Genomic DNA, 6,271 nt, shown 5'->3' with positions numbered 1-6,271 from the left:
GCAAACCTTACTGTGTCAAACACGTTTATTCCCACCACTCCACTCACAAAATCAATCCATCTCATCAAAGGTCTTCCTCTCTTGCGCCGTCCCTCCACTCTCCCAAACATGATGTCCCTCTCCAAGGACTAGTCCCTCCTTGCAACATGCCCAAAGTATGTCAGAAGAAGCTTCAGAATCCTTGACTCCAGGGAACATTCTGGCTTCACCCTCTCCAGGACAAACCTGTTTGTTCTCCTAGCAGTCCGTGGTATATTCAACACTCTTCTCCAGCACCACAGCTCAAAGGCATCAATTCTCTTTCTATCATCCCTATTCACTGTCCAACTCTCTGATGCATAGCATGTAATTGCGAAGACTATAGCGTGGATCAGGAGCACCTTAGTCTCCAGCCTGATGTCGTTGCTCTTCAGTATTCTTGAGAGGCCCCTCACAACTGACTTTCGCAATGCAATTCGTCTCCTGATTTCCTGGCTGCTGTTACCAAGAGTGTTGACTGTGGAACCAAGTAAACAAAAACTCTTAACTATCTCAATCTCTTCACCATCCATACTGTTGCTGCCAATTGGCCCAGTAGTGAGAATCTTTTTTTTCTTGATATTGAGCTTCAATCCATAAAGGAGGCTGCAGTCCTTGACCTTCTGCAGCAAGAGTTTCAGGTCCTCCTCAGTTTCAGAGAGTAGGGTTGTGTCATCAGCATAACGCAGGTTGTTGATAATGCTGTTATATGCCAGAAATTTGACCACAATGCATAATAATCACCTTTTAAAACAATAAATCTGATCCTTGCCCTATCCTGTCCCATGCCCATTATTACAGTTGCTGTGTGGATTCATCTCCTTGTGGGTCTTCTTTATCTTTTAACATCAATTCTTCACAATATGATGTTTGTTTCAAGAATTGACCTTTTTTGACCTTTTCACCTAAAGGTCATACTGGTTGCATCTCCCCTAATTGAGACTTGCTTGTTCTTTTGGCAGTCTGTAATATAGTCAATACACTTTGTCAATACCACAATCAAAAGACAATTCTTTCACCATCTTACTTAATCACTGTCCACCTTTAAGAAACAATTGAAAATCCTGTGATTTGGATCAGGCCCACCTTAGTGTGTAAATTAACATTCCAACTATTTAGTACTTTGATTTCTTTGTGCGAAGATTTTTTTCCCCATGCAAACATTAAAACAAGTGGTAACACTTTTATAGTGTTTCAGGAGTGCTTACTATATTGTATTTCAAAAACGGTTACTTGACGAAGAAATTTTAAATTGCTTTTAAAAAATCAATTATTCTTAGATTTTAAAGATTATTTCAAAATTCTCAGATTTAAAAAATATGGAAAACATTTGAAATCTTATTCTACATACAAAACAGTATTTCCTTATATTGGTTTGTCAGCTTATATATTTTTCTAGCAATCATGGCAGAAGGAAAATAAATGTATTTATAAGTAGGAATATAGTGGATTAGATCCAAAGCATACAGATTCTGTTCTTTCATATTTTTGCTTAGCTGTGTGCCATTACCATTGGTATAATTTCCTTTTTTATCATTAATTTATTCACAAAAAACAGAATGTTTAAGATACTAAAAGAAAGCAAAAACTAAACAAAAGAGTTAAACTGGTGAAATTGTTCTTTAAGGTCAAAAATAGCAAAAATCCAAAAATTATTTATGATCCTCAATTAGAGATTTGGGACAACTGCATCTACATGATTTTAATTTTTTTATAGTGTATCTTCCTCTCAAAATCACCAAGAATAAATGTAAGTAAAACAATTTCCCTCAAATTCATATAGGGACTCTAGTCAAATCTTATTTTAATTGACCAGAAAAGTGATACTGTTGTGTTTTAGAGTTTAGACTAATTTTATTTGGTTAATATTTCATATCATTACACAATTATATGTCCTTTTTAGAAATACTACATTTTTTTTAGCTGGCTGCTGCTGGCATGGGTGTTGATTAGGGGTCCAAATAAAGTGAAATTGTTGACAAATTCAAAATCTCTCCAATTATCGTGATGCTGCATGCTGAACTAGAGGCTTTTCGCTTTCTTGATTTTAAGAGGCAATTCATATTGAGGCTTTAGTCTTTGTTCTTCTTAGGAAAAAACTTCAAATCATCTTCATTTTCCATAAGCAAGATTGAGTCATATGCATACTGCAAGTTGTTCCTATAATCCAGATGCTACATTCTACTTCATATAGTGTAGCTTGTTGGTTTACAATCCCATTTTTTAATTACTATATAAGTTTAAGTTTACAAAGCATATTATTATTCAATTCAATAACTTCTACTGATTACTAAGATATTGATTTTAAGCACTGTGTTGTGTCATCATTTGCCCATCCTCTGTAGCCCTTGAGTTTCTTCATCCTTCCATTTTCTCCTGCCTTGCCTTCATATTTTATACTTCGACTAGTGTTGATAGTGTAATTAAGTCATTTGCAAGCAAAATACTGTTGAAGAGCATTAAAAAATTACTAGAAAAGCATATACATAGGGAATTGTCAGAAGTTCAAATAAGATTTAGAAGAGGCTGTGTCACCAAGGATATTATTGCTGATGTCAGATGAATCCGGGATGAAAGTAAGGAATACCAGAAGAATGTCTATTTGTGTTTTATTGACTATGCAAAGATTATTTGGCTTTTGGATCATAACAAGTTATGGCTAACACTAAGAATTGGAATCCCAATCACTGAAATTTTACTCCTACAATATCTATAACTAGTGCAGGAGGCTGTTGTGTAAGTAGATCAAGGAAACACTACATGGTTTAAAATTAACAAGATAGTTTGTCAGGGCTGTATTCTTTACCATACCAATTCAATCTGTATGCTGAGAAAATTATTTGAGAAACTGAACTCTTTGAAGAATAATGTGACATCAAAATCAGTGTAAAACTCATCAAGAAAGTGTATTATGCGGATGGAACAGCCCTGCTTTCTGAAAGTGATGCACTGGTTGAGGAAGATCGAAGAATACAGCCTTTAACATGGATTGCATCTTAACATCAAGAAAATAAAGATTCTTACTACTGCACCAAGGATGCTTGTGTTGTGTTGACAATGAAAAGGAATCAGACTGTGTGAATCATAAAAATTATGGCTAACATTGAAACAATTAGATTCCTAGAGACTTAATTGTGCTCATGCATAACGTATACCTATACTTATACCTATACCTACACTTATATATATACCAAGAAGAAGTTGTTCAGACAAAACAAATGAACAGTAACTGGATTTAAAATCAGGTTAAGGTATGCATCAGGGTTGTTTTCTTTCTCTGTACCTCTTTAATTTGTGTGTTAAGCAAGTACCTCAAGAACCTGGATTACATAAAGAAGAATATGACAAAAGGGTTGGAGCAAGACTTGTCAAAAGCCTACAACATGAAGATAGCACCACTTGAAGAATTGAAGACTTTAAGAATTTACTACAGAAGATCAAAGGTTATAGTCTCTAATATGAATTATATCACAGCATTCTTTTGCATCACTGTCGAGTCAAGCAACACTCATAGCAGCTTTATGAACAAAAGGCCTGAAGCCTTTATATAATTACCATCATTTACCAAAGTTCATAGAGTTTCCAGGGATGTATTTTTTTAGGAAGTGGATACCACTCCTGCTTCCAAATATCTCAGCATTAAGAAATAAAATATCCACACCACTGAACCAATAAGCATTAACATGTGATGTTGTTATGTGACGTTGAGTTGCCTTTGACTCATAGCAACCCTATATATGCTCTGAAGCTTTCCCTGTCTTGAGCCAGTCTCACTGACTCTGAGACACCTACTTCCACTGCCCTAGTTACTGTGTCAATCCATCTCATCCAGGGTCTTCCTTTCCTGCACTGTTCCTCCACCCTTCTGAGAAGGATGTCCTTCTCTAAGGACTGGTCCCTCCTAGCCATGTACCAAACTACGTGAGACGGAGTTTAAAAATCTTGACCTCCAAGAAGAAACTTGGTTCCACCTTCTCCAAGACAGACTTATTTATTTTCTTGGTAGTCCGTGGTATGCTCAAGACTGCTCTCCAGAACCACAACTCAAAGTCATCAATTCTTCTTCTGTCATCCTTAGTCACTGTCCAGTTTTCTGAAGTATAGCAAGTAATTGAGAAGACCATGACCTGGATCAGATGCACCTTATTTCTAGGCTTACATTATTGTTTCTCAGTACTCTGGAGATGTCCCTGACAACAGATAGATGGAGAAAATATTTGTAAATTATTTAATTTACTTGTATTTGTAATTAAAATGCATGGTAACAGCAACCAATATTTCAAAATACACATTGAATTTGACAATATTCTGCCAAGGATGTCTTTAAAAAAAGCAAGGATATCATTTTAAAGACTAAAGTGTATTCAATCTAAGCAATGAAATTTTCAATTAAGTCATACTGATCGCACTTTTGTATGATGGACAAGGAAGACAAAATGAAAATGTTTGACTTTGGATTGTGATGTTGTTTAAAAGTATTCACTATACCTGGACTTAACAAAGAGCAAATAAATCTGTCTTGGAGAAAGTGCAGCAAGGGTGCTCCTCAGATGCAAGGTAAATTCATCACACATATTTTGTGCCTGCTTTCAGGAAATGCCACAATACATCTTGTGGGAAAGGTAGTTTCAATGAAACAGAGGAACATGCTTAAAATATTGAATTGATGTAACAACTAAAACAATGGATGAAGGCATGTCAGAGATCTTGAGGATGGAGGAAGAGAGAACACAGTTATGAAATACTGCTCATTGGGATGGTATGACTTATAATTATTTTAAGACATCTGACAGAAAAGCAATCTTTATAGAAGGATACTGACCATCTTTCCCCCTCAGAGTCTTTGGTGAATACAATCAACATTATTATTAGTGGCCCAATACATTCCCTCTTATGCTATTATAGCTCATAGATACATAAGAATAAAACAATATTAAATATTATTATTTAGATTTTGAGGCACATGAATGGAATTTGATTAATCAACATTAGAAATACAGTACAAACATTTGGTTAAAAACATCAACTTGCAGCATTATCAATATTATTGAAAAATTGACACCTTGATGTAAGCCTAAATGTAATGAAAGAAATTATTTGAAAAAAATTTATATTGAGAAACATTCATAAAGAAAACTATTCAAAGTTAAACTAAAGTTCATAGTTCAATATCGTTAAATATAATAAGATAGTAAAAATAGAAGTAAGATTTTTTTTTACAAAGGTAGAGGCTAAAAATATTAACCATTATTTATGGACTGAGGAGTGTCGTCAGAGTGAAATATCATGTGTAAATAAATATAATTGTGTTGGCTAAAGATCATTAACAACCTGCAATGGACATGAAGCACTTCATGATGAAGATAAAAAAATATAACTTTCAGAGAAGATTATGCTACAACATCAACAAAGCAAATATTCTCACAACTGGCTCAAAACATAGCATCACTGGAAACCAATAACTGTTGGTGACAATTTTATTTTACTTGAATCCACAATCAACACCCATGGAAATAACTATCAAGAAATCAACCATGATAATTTACCACATTAACAAAGCAAAATACAAGAACCATATGATTCTATCAATTGCTAGAGAAAAAAAAAGATAAAATCCAACACCCGTTCCTGATTAAGACATTCAATAAAATACAGATAGAAGGAAATTTTCTTAACATAATGAAAAGTGTATATTCAAAACCAAGAGCCAATGCTATTCTTAATGGAGAAAGTCTATGACTATTTTCTTTGTGAATAGGGACCAGACAAGCATGCCCACTGTTGCCACTTCTAATAAATATTATATGGAAAATATTTGCTGGGGTAATAAAACGAGAGAAGGAAAGAAAAGGCATCCCATGGCAAAGAGATGATAAAACTGTCTCTGTAGGCAGATGGTACTATAGTATACATAGAAAATCCCAAGGACTCAACAAAATAAAACAGAAAAAATATTTTAGAGCTAGTAGACCAATTTAGTAAAGTGGCTAGATACTAGGTCAATATTTAAAATTACAGTAACAAAGAGAACTCAGAAGTAAACCAAGAAAGCAATACTATTTATAATGATACCTCTCCTGAATGCACTCAGTTCAAATACACCAGATGTTCTGCTGGAGAAGGAGGGGCAACCTCCTCCTGGGCCAGTCTGATATGATTCGACGGTACACAACAAGAAAAAAAGAAGAAAAAAAATAGTCAACCACAAATTGAGATACTTCAGAGTTAACCTTATTAGAGACACAAAAGACCT

Source organism: Elephantulus edwardii, unplaced genomic scaffold, assembly GCF_000299155.1.
Source record: "Elephantulus edwardii isolate Elephantulus edwardi_28Jun2011 unplaced genomic scaffold, EleEdw1.0 scaffold00293, whole genome shotgun sequence".
Taxonomy (NCBI): Eukaryota; Metazoa; Chordata; class Mammalia; order Macroscelidea; family Macroscelididae; genus Elephantulus; species Elephantulus edwardii.
The sequence above is the reverse complement of the archived record's forward strand: the minus strand, read 5'-3'. Positions refer to the sequence as shown.